We start from the raw sequence: 15,755 nt of genomic DNA on the forward strand, positions 1-15,755 counted from the left end.
TGTTTGTGCAAGAATAATATTTTTGGGAGTGGGGCAAGATAGTGGAAAAGTAGGAGATGCTGTTTCAATGGTTCCCTAAAGTGAGCTAATTATCTACCAGAACACTCTGAATACCCACAAAATCAGCCTGAGATGAAGGATTATATACTCCTAGATCTCTGCAGGGGGCAGAAGACACTGTGGACAGAAGCATTCCAGGGTGCACCTTGCCTGGATCAAGGATGATCCATTCAGCTACACATCCCCTCAGCCATCTCTCACCAAAATGACTAGGAGGAGGAAGGCCCAACAGAGGAAAAATGCAGAGACAGTTCCTCTCCACCAGAGCTATTGGATATGGACATAAACAGTATGCCAGAAAGGGAATTCAGGCTAACAATCATCCAGGCAATGTCTAGGTTGGAGAAAACCATTCATTACAAAACGGAATGAATTAGGGCAGAAGTGAAAGCCATCAGAGAAGAAATTAAAAATGCTGTCAATGATTGGAAGGGGAGGTGAACCATGAGAGACTATGGACTCTGAAAAACAATCTGAGGGTTTTGAAGGGACGGGGGGTGGGAGGTTGGGGTACCAGGTGGTGGGTATTATAGAGGGCACGGATTGCATGGAGCACGGGGTGTGATGCAAAAATAATGAATACTGTTATGCTGGAAATAAAAAATAAAAAAAATATATAAAAATAAAAAAAAAATGCTGTCAATGAGTTCCAATATAATCTGAATTATCTAACAGCTAGGGTACCTGAGGCAGAGGATATAATTAGTGATTTAGAGGACAAACTGATAGAAAAAAAAAAAAGATCAGGAAGAGTCCTGAAACAAACAGCTTAGAAGCCATGAAAACAGAATTAGGGAAATAAATGACACCATGAAATATTCCAATTTCAGAATTATTGGAATCCCTGAGGGGGAGGAGAAGGAAAGAAGACTGAAGGATATAGTTGAACAAATTCTCCATGAAAATGTTCCCAAACTGGGGAATGGAACCAGCATCCCTGTCCTAGAGGCAGAAAGGTCTCCCCTCAAGACCATAGAATGGCCAAAATTAGCAAGACAGGAAACAACATGTGTTGGAGGGGATGTGGAGAAAGGGGAACCCTCTTACACTGTTGGTGGGAATGCAAGTTGGTGCAGCCACTTTGGAGAACAGTGTGGAGATTCCTCAAGAAATTAAAAATAGAAATTCCCTATGACCCTCAAATTGCACTACTGGGTATTTACCCCAAAGATACAAATGTAGTGATAAGAAGGGCCATTTGTACCCCAATGTTTATAGCAGCAATGGCCACAGTCACCAAACTGTGGAAAGAACCAAGATGCCCTTCAGGGACGAATGGATAAGGAAGATGTGGTCCATATACACTATGGAGTATTATGCCTCCATCAGAAAGGATGAATACCCAACTTTTGTAGCAACATGGATGGGACTGGAAGAGATTATGCTGAGTGAAATAAGTCAAGCAGAGAGAGTCAATAATCATATGGTTTCACTTATTTGTGGAGCATAACAAATAGCATGGAGGACAAGGGGAATTAGGAGAAGGGAGTTGGGGGAAATTGGAAGGGGAGGTGAACCATGAGAGACTATGGACTCTGAAAAACAATCTGAGGGTTTTGAAGGCGCGGGGGGTGGGAGGTTGGGGGAACCAGGTGGTGGGTATTAGAGAGGGTACGGATTGCATGGAGCACTGGGTGTGGTGCCAAAACAATGAATACTGTTATGCTGAAAATTAATTAATTAATTAATTAATTAAAAAACAAAAAGAATCTAGAAAGACCTCGAGGCACCTGATTGTGAAAATGACGAATCATAGTTTTAGACAGGAGCTCTTGAAATCAGCTAGAGGGGAACGATTCTTTATGTACAGAAGAAAGCTCATCAGAATAACATCAGACCTATCCACAGAAACCTGGCAAGCCAGAAAGGGCTGGCAAATGTATTCAGGGCACTAAATGAAAAGAACATGCAGCCAAGATTACTTTATCCAGCAAGGCTAACATTCAAAATGGATGGAGAGATAAAGAGCTTGCAAGACCAGCAAGGTTTTAAAAGAGTATGTGACCACCAATTCCGCACTACAAGAAATATTAAGGGGGGTTCTATAAGAGAAGAAAGAACCCAAGAGTGTCAGAGAACAGAAATTTATGGAGGTAATCTATAGAAAAAAGGAGTTCACAGGCAACATGACAATAAAAATATATTTCTCAATAATCACTCTCAACATGAATGGCCTAAATGCTCTCATGAAATGGCACAGGATTGCAGATTGGATAAAAAGACAGGATCCATCCATATGTTGTCTACAAGAGACCCATTTTGAACCAAAAGGATACATCCAGACTAAAAGTGAAATTGGATGCATTCCTGGAAAGCTATAAACTTCCAAAACTGAATCAGGAAGAAATTGACAACCTGAATAGACCAATATCTAGTAATGAGATTGAAGCAGTGATCAAAAACCTCCCCCAAAACAAGAGCCCAGGACCTGATGGATTCCCTGGGGAATTCTACCAAACGTTCAAAGAAGAAATAATACCTATTCTCCTGAAGCTGTTTCAAAAAATTGAAGCAGAAGATAATTTTCCATACTCTTTTCATGAAGCCAGCATTACCTTGATCCCCAAACCAGGCAAAGACCCCACCAAAAAGGAGATTTTAAGACCTATATCCCTGATGAATATGAATGCCAAAATTCTCAACAAGATCCAAGCTAATAGGATCCAGCAGCACATTAACAAGATTATCCACTATGACCAGGTGGGATTTTTCCATGGGATGCAGGGTGGTTCAACATTTGCAAATCAATCAATGTGATAGAACAAATTAATAAAAGAGAGATAAAACCACATGGTCTTCTCAATAGGTGCAGAAAAAGCATTTCACAAGATACAACATCTGTTCCTGATTAAAATGCTTCACAGTATAGGGTAGAGAGAGCATTCCTGAACTGCATGAAATCTGTCTACAAAAAACCCACAGTGAATATCATTCTTAATGGGGAAAAGCTGACAGCCTTCCCTTTGAGATCAGAACAAGAAGGATGCGCACTCTCACCACTCTTGTTCAACATAGTATTAGAAGTCCTAGCAACAGCAATCAGACAACAAAGAGAAATAAAAGGTATTCAAATTGGCAATGAAGAAGTCAAACTCTCTTCGCAGATGACATGATTCTTTATATGGAAAACCCGAAAGACTCCACCCCCAAACTACTAGAACTCATACAGCAATTCAGTAACGTGGCAGGATACAAAGTCAATGTACAGAAATCAGTGGCTTTCTTATACACTAACAATGAAAATACAGAAAGGGGAATTAGAGAATCGATTCCCTTTACTATAGTCCTGAGAACCATAAGATACCTGGGAATAAACCTAACTAAAGCGGTAAATTATCTGTATTCATGGAACTACAGAAAACTTATGAAAGATATTGAAGAAGACACAGAAAGATGGAAGAGCATTACATGTTCATGGATTGGAAGAATAAACATTGTTAAAATGTCTATACTGCCTAGAGCAATCCATACTTTCATTGTCATTATGACCAAGATTCCACTTGGTGCAACCAAGATCAGCATATCTGGAGCCGAGTGCGAAAAAAAAAATCAACTGAGTAAATTTGAATATCTAATTAATGATTCATGAGTCAAGCAGCATCTCATCTGGCAAGTAGAGGGAAATTGCAAAGGGCCACAAGAAGTGCAAAGTTTTTAAAGACAGGACAAGGAAGTCAAAAAAAGAAAACAAAAGATTATTTTGGTTGAGGTCACCTTTCAGGAGCATGAATCTTGTTAGGTGGATTATGTCATCTTCCTTTGGGGGATGAAGAGAGCCCATGTGACAGGTTACCTTATTGTTACTGATCAGAAAATTCCTGACTGACCTGTTAAGACTACATTTCTCGAGGAGGGTGAATGTGTGATTAGGTTAGGTAGTAAACCCTAGTTTGGTAATGTGCTCTAGCACAAGTGACTCCATTTGTCACTGCTTGTAGTTTTCTTCTTAACAGGACCTAGCAAGGAGACAGGGAATGGGAAATAAGGGCAGAGAGACAGCAAGAGTCAGAACTGTTTTTGGACAGTCCAAGAGCTAAGAATGGCTTTAATGTTTTCAAATGGTTAGGAAAAAAGAAAGGAAGAAAGAAAGAGAAAGGAAGGAAGAAAGAAAGAAAGAGAGAAAGAGAAAAAAAATAACACTACTTCACACATGAAAATCTTAAGAGATTCAAATTTCAGTTCCATAAATAAACTTGTATGGCATACAGTCATATTCACTCACTTATGTACTGCCTGTGGCTGCTTTTGTTCCCACTGGGGCAAAACTAAGCAGCTGTAACATGTACCTTAGAGCCCTGGTAAGCCTGAAATATTTAGTCTGCCTCTTTACAAAAACTGTTTGCTAACCTATCCCTGTTATAGAGCCTTGCAGGTCATTTTAGAGACTTCAATTTTTTAACAGTGAAGGAAGAAACCTGTAGATTGTTTTTGAATAAAGGAGTGTTATCAGTTCATTTCCTTGTTAAACCAGAATCCCTTTATTTGCTATATTAATAACTTGGGGCATGAGGAATAGATTTCTATTTTCATTTTTCCTAAAAATGTTTACTTTCATAACAGAAAAGTGGATCTTTTAATAGTTTTATATCTTCCTTGTACTGGGCTATTTTCTTATATGATAAGAAAATATATATATATGGACATCTATGTACACACACAATACTAGTGCATGTGTGTGTATATAAAGTGTAATTATACAATAACAAATTGACTTTTGTTACACTGTAGAATGAAGGAAACATTTTCTTTCTTTTTTTTTGGTCCTTTTAAAAAATCACCTTGGAGAATTTGCAATTCAGGTTAAAGAATATCTATCTGCAGCAGCAAACATCAAGAGATTTTCATGTTTGCAAATTATGTAGTCCTTAGTTTCAGCAGGCAATGAAGAATACAGTCATCTCATAAAATACTTCCGTATATCCTTGAGTATATGAAGTATTTTTTAGTAACAGGTTTATTGAGGTATAAATCACACACCACACAGTTTCCGGATTTAGTGTAACATCCAATGGTTATTATATTCATAGAGTTGTGCAACCATCATCACAATTTTAGAATGTGTTCTTCACTCCCAAAAGAAACAGAATAATCATTAGCAGTAAGCCTTCCATCCCCTCATCCATCTGCAGGGCACTACTAATTTACTTTCTGTCTCAATAAACTTCCTATATTTAATTTCATATAAATGAATTAATATATGTAGTGATCTTTTGTTACTGACTTCTTTCACTTAATGTAATGTTTTGGAATGGATTTTTAGTGGCATGCCATGTTAAAAATATGGACATACCTTCAGTTTCATTTTAACATCATAATCTATTTTCATTTCCATAAATTGTTGCACTATTGGCACTTGGGAAGTATTCCTTAAAATGTGCATTGCTAATATACTATCATATAATAAACTGAATATTGAATGGGTCTAGAATATAAAAGCACTCTCTGTTAGTTTTTACACTAGTCTTGGCTTAAAGAACTGCCCAATGCTGATCTTGCTATCTACATTAGGCATACATCTGGTAACTTTATGATTTTGTTCCTTCTGCATGGAATTAGTTTAACCCAGATCATCACATGGTTTACTCCATCTTTTTTCAAATCTTTGCACAGATGTCATCTACAATACCCACAACAAGATTTTTGACTTTTATTCCACTGCTTTGCTAATGAATAGCACTTAAGAGCAAATGTGGTACTAATTACCATGCCAGTGTCTTAATTTGAACATAGAAGATTTCTTTGCCATATGCTTACAATTTATAAAAGAAAACCATTATTGACTGAATAATTACAAGTGAACAACCTGCCAATGCCCCTAAATTTTTGTTTATAGCTAATGATATTTTTTGTATATGTCATCTTCAAATTATAGTTATGTATGCTCTTGACTCCCTTATTCCTTTCTCATTACCAAAGACTGACTGCCAAGATTTTCTTCACCAAGATTATAACTCTTTTTAATTACCATCCTCCAATTCATTTAATGTATTCCACTTTACACATACAAACACAAACATACACATACACACACGTACATCATAAACACAGAAATAAAATCTAAAGTATGGAGTAAGTACAACTTTTTTAAATTAAGTTTTTATTAAATTTTAATTCCAGTATAGTTAACATACAGAGTTATATTAGTTAGGTACAAAATAGTGATCCAACAATTCTAGACATTACTCAGTGCTCATCATGATAAGTGAACTGTTTAATTCCTAGCACCTATTTCACCCATCCTACCATCTCCCCTTTCATAACTATCTATTTTTTTTTCCTCTATATTTGAGAGTCTGTTTCTTGGTTTGTCTCTCTCTTTTCCTCCTTTGCTCATTTGTTTTCTTCCTTTGATCACCATATTTCACTCCTAGGAGGATATACAATAGGTGAAATAGTGAATAGGGATAGGTGAAATAGTGAATAGGAATGCATAGTGAAATAGGATTTCACTTCTATTCCATATAGGAGTGAAATCATACAGTATTTCTTTTCTGATTTATTTCACCTAGCATTATATATTCTGGCTCCATTTGTTTGTTGCAAAAAGCAAGATTTCATTCTTTTTTATGGCGGAATGATATTCCTGTATATACTGTAGTAAATATGTATCTGCATTTTTATCTATATATCTATATCTATATCTATATCTATATAGGCAGCCTGATGCTGGGCTCAATCCCAGGACCCTGGGATGATGACCTGAGCTGAAGGCAGATGCTTAATGATTGAGCCACCCAGGCCCCCATCTAAGTAGATTTTAAATTTAATATCTGTTTAAATGCATTACTTGTTTTCTTATTAAAACTTTTTTTTTTAAATTATGCTGTATTATATATAGTATGGATATTTTTAAGTTAGGTTATTTGTATTACACTTCACTACTTGTACATATTATTTAAGAGGGACACACTAAAAGAGATATTTTTCAAAACTTTTATATAATTTACCCAAGAACAATGAGTGAAATAAACAGTATATAAAAAATAAACTATATCTTTTTAGCACTTTTTCCTAATCTTTATTTTATTTTTCTAATCTTTAAATTAACTTCCTTCCATACATTTTATTGTGTTAAAACACCCACTCATGAAAAGAGAAAAATCTTGAGAAGTTAAAAAAAACCTTACATATAAGTTTATAGAACAAATGGCATTTTTTCCAAATTGTTTTTCCTATGAATTTATACTCCTCCTAACTCCCTCATGAACAAGTTTTATAAAAGCAATCAACTCTGTGCTCTTAAGTCTGGTTTTCCAAAAATGTTTATTTAGTGTTAGGATATACATAGCTTGCGATTCATCTCCTCCCTTAGCATTCAATTTAAGAGATACCCAAGAAGATTTACATGAAATGAGGCTATATTAATAAATATGTATTTTGACTTTACACTTACAGAGAAAAGGTTGATGGGTACATAAATGAAGATAAAATAATGATCTACATGTATAATATATATTTTTATTCATTATTATTCTATCATAATTTTACCTGGGGATGGGACATCATCATTCTGTTTCTGTCTGTATACATTACCATGCTGTACAGAATTGTTACAGCTATTATTCAAAGAGGGGAGGAATTGGTGGATAGTAGAAAAGTACACTGACTTAACTTAGTCCATTTTTCATAACACTTCTCAAGCAACTAAATTGAATTAATAGAAATTTGATATGAATGGCATGCAACATTTCATTGGTAATCCATAATTTGAATATTACATAGATCTTTTTATCCTAGATCCCATTTTTCATTATTTATGCTATTTACCAAAGAGTTAACATTGGAAATTATAGGCTATATTAATATGGAATCACAGCTTGACTGTTAGATCAAATTGGAATATGATTAATTAGTTTATTAAAAAATAAGGGAATACTATTAAGAGATTATCACATATTAATTTGAGCCAGGTAAAAACATTTTAAGATGTTTTAATTTTAAAACATTTTAAGATGCTTTAATTTTAAAAAGCAAAGCTATAGGCTATAATAAAGATGAAGCTTTTTGTTTCCCATTTAAAATTCCATATTGTTTATAAGATGTTTGATGCAACAAAAAGACCATTTAAACCCAATGTTGATATTTATTCATTTATTTATTTATGAGAGAAAGAGGAGGAGGGGACAAAAGAAAAGGGAAAGAGAGAAAATATTTAGCAGGCTCCAAACCCATCTCAGAGCTCAACGTGGGGCTCAATATCAGGACTCTGAGATCATGACCTAAGCCAAAATCAGGAGTTAGAAACTCAACAGACTGAGCCACCCAGGTGACAACCCCATGCTGGTTTTCAAATGACATTTTTTTCTCACCAAAACTGCATTACCATTTTTTAACTTAAATAAATAAATGTGTTTTAGTTAAAAAATTAGCAAAGTTTATTTTTAATAATTTTGAGTACAATATTTCTACAATATATTCATTATATCTGTATATAGTACCCTGGAACACCAAATTATAGCAGAGATACGTATTTGAAGGGACCCCAACAAAGTTGATTTTGAATAATAACTCTATATTTAAGAATATGTTTCCGTTTGCTTATAATTTGAACATTCTATCTATTCTAACTATATGCAAGTTTTAAGATGTACCTTTTCACTCCATAAAGTTCTGCATCATTATCATTCTGTATGTGGCCTTGTTTTGGCACATCTTATCTGAAAAGCAGATATATTTATATAGTTTATAAAACTTTATGTTGAACACAAGTTGCATAAGTTTAGCTGAATGAATTTTAGAGATTATCTCAAATTCACCAGATAACAAAGCTCCTCTGTCCTACTACTGCTGTGTACACAAGGTGTTTCTGATAACCAAATAGTTTAATTCTTTGTTTATCAAATGCAGAGATAGGGATTGAATGAGTCTATTCCAATGACTGAAAAAAAACAAAACACAGTTTGGCAAATAAGTGCAGTTTTGCACTTTTACATTTTAGACAATATCACAGAACACTTAACTTCAGATTTACTCATCTCCTGTTTTACATTTATGTAAGGTCAGCCATCTTAATGTCATTACTACAAGGCTTTCATAGATCACATTCTTTAGCTCTGAATTTTTCTTTCTTCTTCATTAAATCAGTGGAAAGCAATGAAGCAATAGCATCCACATGTGTTAGAAATGTAAGCACTGATAATTTTTTACATATGACTTTGGCCAATTGATTTAAACTTCTAACCTTTGAATTAGATCTACAAAATTGCTTGTTGCACTACAAAATATAAGTGACATGGTGTTATTGTATTATATGTAAGCATCAGGAAATTGTCAAAGGCTGCTACCATTTTACCCAACAGTTATTCTGCTAGCACTACAGATTCAAGTGTTTCTGTAGTAACATGAATATTTATTAATCCAAATATCTACAGCTGTTATTTATTTTTTATTATTTATTTTGCTTTTATTATGGGCAGGAAACTATGGAAGAGAATTTAGGATTCATGGATATCCTCTGACACTGCAAGTAAAAGGAACATTTTTTCAAAGGCAAAGTTTTAGCAAAGGCTCTTACATCAAATAAGGTGTCTTCGCTTTATAAAAATATGTGTGTAGAGAGTAAATTATTTTATTTTAAAAAGATATAGTTGTGGCTAGATTTTTTATAGTATGCACTTTAATTAGAGATAGCAGATTGAAACTCTTTTCCAATACTGTGAATTGTAATGGTACCAAAATCCTTAGTATCTATCATTGTCTGACATGGGCATGTATTTAAAATTTATATATAAATAGATAAATGACATAGTCTTATTCATTTAAACTATTATAGAATTCATTAATTTTCTTGTTAAATTGAGACTTGAGAGTCAAATTTGATTTTTGTATAGCTTCAGAATTCTCCTGTCCCTTTGGGTTTTTCTTTTCTTTTCTTTTCTTTTAAGATTTATTTATTTATTTACTTGATGAGAGAGAGACAGAGAGAGAGGGAACACAAGCAGGGGTAGTGAGAGAGGGAGAAGCAGGCTCCCTGGCTCAATCCCAGGACCCTGAGATCATGACCTGAGCTGAAGGCGGATGTTTAATGAGCCACCCAGGCACCCCCCCCACATTGGGCTTCTGAGTACACTTCATGATGACTTAATAATGCTATTTTTCAGCAGTTTTATAATCTCCTGAAAGATGGTTCAGTTCCACAGGGCTAAAAACTGTTTTTCAAATAAAAAGGTCAAGCTGTTCCAAAGTTTTTAGGGTTTTTTTTTTTTTTTGTATGTATAATACAATCATCCAGAGTACAGAAACATTAAATTGTTGCAATGCTTCTGGCCTTGCAAAACTACTTTGCACTCAACAAACAACCCCTGAATATTATTAACATCAAAATGAGACCTAGAAAATATTCTATAGAATTGCCATGAATATTTTTTTTATAAAATTATGTTTAGAGGGTGTTTTGGTATACTCTTTTACTCCTGCCTATGACAAAGAGTAGGACAATAAAAACTAAACTCTTATTTTGAAATTTAGCTTTGACAACTGAGAATTCCTAAAGACATTCCAGTCAGGCACAATTTTTCCAACCATCCTGGGAATATATTTACTGGAAAAGTCCTTTGCTGCATGCAATTGCTTGCTTTTGGGGATGGTAGAGACAATATACAGCTGTTACACATGTGCAACTTGTGCTATAATATAAACTCAAAGAATGTTGCCAATAGATGTAAGAGTATATAATATTGAAGTACATTTTTATTTTTCCTAAATTGAAGAAAGATAACTATCAGTAGACTATATATTCTTATTAGTTAAATTTGAGAAGCAAGAAAATGAGGTTTAGAATGAAAAATTTTAAAAAATCAGAAGAAACAAAATCAAGAATGAGATATTGAATTGCTTTAGGTCTAAAGTAATTATTAACCTTTCAAATACAAGTACAACCTGACAAATTAAGTTCCCTCAGTTTATTACAATCTCTAATTACAATTTCTGAGTGAATTTATATTATGTCTTTAGATGTTTTTTGAAACTTTTTCAAATTTCATTCCTGGGGTCTTCTTTCATATATCACTGCAATGTATATTTGAAAGTAAGACTTCGCTGTTCATTATCTCTTCAATGGTTTATGACATTAATGAAGATTGGACCTGGCATTAGAACTAAACCAGCTCTACAATGTTAATGTCTACTTTCTGTCCAGATATAGATATTACATGTTTGTATTTGGGTATATTTATGTACAAATTTATATACATATACAAATTTATATACATAAATATGAAAAATAGGATTGATATATTACATTTATATCAGAGAAAGATTAGCACAATAAGACTATGTTCATACTATTCATAAAGTTCAGACAATCCATTCTGTTCCAAAATTATTTGTTGCAATAAGAAATGGAGAATTCTTTTTTTCTTTTCCTATTTATTTGTATGTTCATTTATTTATTTATTTTTATGTTTCAAGCTTTTATTTAAATTCTAGTTAGTATAATATAGTGTAATATTGGTTTCAGGAGTAGAATGTAGTGATTATCACTTACATATAACACCCATGCTCATCGCAATTTGCACCCTCTTTAATATCCATCACCCATCCAACCAATCCCACCACCCAGCTCCCCTTTGGCACTCATCAGTTTCTTCTCTATAACTGAGTCTGTTTCTTGCCTTACCTCTCTTTTTTTCCCTCTATGATTCTTTGTTTTCTTTACTAAATTCCACATAGAAGTGAAGCCATATGCTCTTTCTCTGACTTGTTTAACTTAGTATAGTATTCTGTAGCTCCATTTACTTCCTTGCAAATGACAAGATTTTAGTCATTTTAATAACTGATTAATATTCCATTATATATATTCATTAGTCGATGGACATTTGAGCTGTTTCATAATTAGGCTACTGCAAGCAATGCTGCTATAAACATCAGGGTGCATGTATCCCTCAAAATTAGTATTGTATTTTGGGGGTAAATGCCTAGTAGTGCAATTGCTGCATTTTAAGGTAGTTCTATTTTTAAAGTTTTGAAGAACCTACATACTGTTTCCTACACTGGCTACACCAGTTTGCATTCCCACCAACAGTGTAAGAGGGTTCCCCTTTCTCCACATCCTTGCCAACAATTGTTGATTTTTGTCTTATTGACTTTAGCCATTATGATAGGTGTGAGGTAATATCTCATTGTGGTTTTTATTTGTAATTCCCTGATGATGCGTGATGTTCATCATCTTTTCATGTGTCTGTGCACCATCTATAGATCTTCATGGAAAAGTATTTATTCATGTCTTCTTCTTATTTGCAATTGTATTATTTGTTTTGGGGTAGTTGAGTTTTTTAAGTTTTTTATATATTTTGGACTAACCCTTTATCAGATATGTCATTTGAAAATATCTTCTCTCATTCGATAGGTTGTTTTTTAGTTTCAGTGATTGTTTCCTTTGATATGCAGAAGGTTTTTATTTAGATGTACTCCCAATAGTTTATGTTTGCCTTTGTTTCCCTTACTTTGGGAGACATGTCTAGTAAATTGTTGCTAAGGCCGATGCCAAAGTAGATACTGCCAGTGTTTTTCCTCTAGGATTTTAATGGTTTCCTGTCTCACATTTAAGTCTTCCATCCATTTTGAATTTATTTTTATGTATGATAGAAGAAAGGAGTCTAGTTTCATTCTTTTCCCTGTTGCTACCCAGTGTTCCCAAAACCATTTGTTGAGGAGATTCCCCCTCCCCATTGGATAGTCTTTCTTGCTTTGTTAAAGATTAATTGTCCATAGAGTTGGGGGTTCATTTTTGGGTTTTCTATTCTGTTCTATTGATCTATGTGTCTACTGTTGTGCCAGTACAACAGTAATCAAGTACAACTTGATTACTACAGCTTTGTAATATAACATGAAGTCTGGAACTGTGATCCCTCTAGTTTTGCTTTTCTTTTTCAAGATTGCTTTGGCTATCATAGTTTTTTTTGCAGCCCCATACAAATTTTAGGATTTTTTTTTTACCTCTGTAAAAAATGCTGTTGGTATTTTGATAGGGATTGCTTTAAATGTGTAGATTGCTTTAGGCAATATTGGCATTGTTTATAGTATTTGTTGTTACAATCCATGAGCATGGAACATGTTTTCATTTCTTTTTGTCATCTTCAATTTCTTTCATTAGTGTTCTACAGTTTTCAGAGTATAGATCTTTTACCTCTTTGGTTAGGATTATTCCTAGGTATCTTACAGTTTTAAATACAATTGTGAATGGGATTGATTCCTTGATTTCTCTTTCTGCTTCTTCATTACTTATGTATAGAAATGCAACAGGTTTCTGTAGGTTGATTTTGTATCCTGTAGCTTGCTGAATTCATGCATCAGTTCTAATAATTTCTTGATGGAGTCTTTCAGACTTTCTACATAGGGAATCATGTCATCTGAAATTAGTGAAAATTTCGCTTCTTCCTTGCCAATTTGGATGCATTTTATATCTTTATTGTTATCTCATTACTGTGGTTAGGAATTACTATACTATGTTTAATAACATGGTAAGAGTGGACATCCCTATCTTCTTCTTGACCATAGATGAAAAGCTCTCAGCTTTTCCTCACTGAAGATGAAAGTAGCTGTGGATTTTTCATAATGGCCTTTATTATGTTCAGGTGCGTTCCCTCCAAACCTACTTTCATGAGAGTTTTTACCATGAATGGATGATGTACTTTGTCAAATTCTTTCTCTGCATCTATTGAAATGATGGTATTGTACTTATTTTTTCTTTTGTTCATGTGGTATATCATGTTGATTGCTTTGTAAATATTGAGCCACACTTGAAGCCCAGGAATAATCTCACATGATCATAGTGAACGATTCTTATAATATAGTGTTGGTTTCATTTTGCTAGTATTTTTGTGTGTGTGAGTTTTTCTTCCATATTCTTCAGGTATACTGTCCTGTACTTCTCTTTTTTAGTGGTTTTATCTGCTTTTGGTATTGAGGAAAATGTTAGCATTATTGAATGGATTTGGAAGTTTTCCTACCCTTTCTATTTTTTTGGAGTAGATTGAGATTACATATTAACCCTTCTTTCTGTGTTTGGTAGATTCACTTGTGAAACCATCTAGCCCTGGACTTTTGTTTGTTGAAGGTTTTGATTGCTGCTTCAATATCTTCACTGGTTACCAGTCTGTCCAAATTTTCTATTTCTTCCTTTTTCAATTTTGATAGTTTATATGTGTCTAGGAATTATCCATTTCTACCAGGACGTCCAATTTATTGATATATATTTTTAATAATATTCACTTGTAATTGTTTATATCTCTGTGATGTATTTTTTTAAATTAGGTATTTTTTTACTTACTACTTCCTTTATTTTTAATTTTTTATTATGTTCAATTATCCACTATATAATATATAATTAATTTTTGATGTAGTGTTCAATGTAGTTCAATGTAGTGTTCAATTAGTTGCATCTAACACCCAATGCTCATCACAATATGTGCAATGTAGGTTGTTATTTCTCCTTTCTCATTTGCAATTTTATTAGTTGTGGTCCTTTTTTTTTTTCTTTTTGATGAGTCTGGCTAGGGGTTTATCAAATTTATTAATTTTGTCAAAAATGTATTTTTTATTTCTACTTTGATTTCCTGGTAGACCCATTTACTGTTTAGTAACATGTTGTTTAACCTGCATGTGCTTGTAGTATTTCCAGGTTTTTTTTTCTTGTGGTTGACATAACATTTGATAACATTGAGGTCAGAAAAGATCCATGGTATAGATCTCAATCTTTTGTACTTCTTGAGGTCTGATTTGTGATCTAATATGTGATCTATTCTGGAGATTGTCCCATGTGTTCTTGAAAAAAATGTGTGTTTTGCTGTTTTAGGTAGAGATTTTATAAATATATCTGTTAAGTATGTCTGGTCCATTTTGTCATTCAAAACCACTGTTTCCTTATTGACTTTCTGTTTAGATGATCTGTCCATTGGTGTAAGTGGGGTGGTAAAATACTCTACTATTATTATATTATTATCAGTGAGTTTCTTTATGTTTGTTATTAATTGTTTTATATATTTGGCTACTCCCATGTTGGGGGCATAAATATTTACAATTGTTATATTGTCTTGTTGGATTGTCCCCTTTATTATGATATAGTGCCCTAATTCATCTCTTGTTGCAGTGTTTAGTTTAAAATCTAGTTTGTATGATATAAGTATTATTGATCCAGTTTTCTTTTGACATTCTTTTGCATTATAAATTCTTCTGAATCCCCTCACTTTCAATATGCAGGTGTCTTTAGGTCTAAAATGAGTCACTTGTAAGTGGAATGTAGATGGATCTGGTTTTGTTTTGTTTTGTTTTAATCCATTCTGACATACTATGTCTTTTGATATTTAATCTATTTTCATTTAGAGTAATTGTAGATAGATATGTCTTTAGTGCCATTTATTAATTGATTTGTTGTTGATTCTGGAGATTATCTGTGTTCCTTTCTTGTGTTTGTCACTTTTGCTCTTCCATTTCTGCTCAAAGAGTCCCTTTTAATATTATTTGGCTTAGTGGTCACTAACTCCTTTAGCTTTTGGGGAAAGCTTTGGGAAAGTCTTCATCTCTCCTCTTCTGAATGATAGCCTTGCTGGATAAAGTATTCTTGGCTGGGCATTTTTCCCACTCAGCACTTTGAATATATCATGCCACTCTCTTCTGTCTTGCCATGTTTCTGTTCAGAAATCAGCAGCTAGCCTTTGGGTCTTCCATTATAAGTTAAGGGATTCTTTTTGTCTTGC

The 15,755-nt window shown here is 33.7% G+C and overlaps 1 protein-coding gene across 2 annotated transcripts in view; it reads left to right on the forward strand.

Moving 5' to 3' along the window:
* The window catches only part of PCDH11X (protocadherin 11 X-linked), a 452,651-nt gene that overhangs the window by 196,266 nt on the left and 240,630 nt on the right, over positions 1 to 15,755 (forward strand). The window lies entirely within an intron of this gene.

Source organism: Mustela erminea, chromosome X, assembly GCF_009829155.1.
Source record: "Mustela erminea isolate mMusErm1 chromosome X, mMusErm1.Pri, whole genome shotgun sequence".
NCBI classification, from domain to species: domain Eukaryota; kingdom Metazoa; phylum Chordata; class Mammalia; order Carnivora; family Mustelidae; genus Mustela; species Mustela erminea.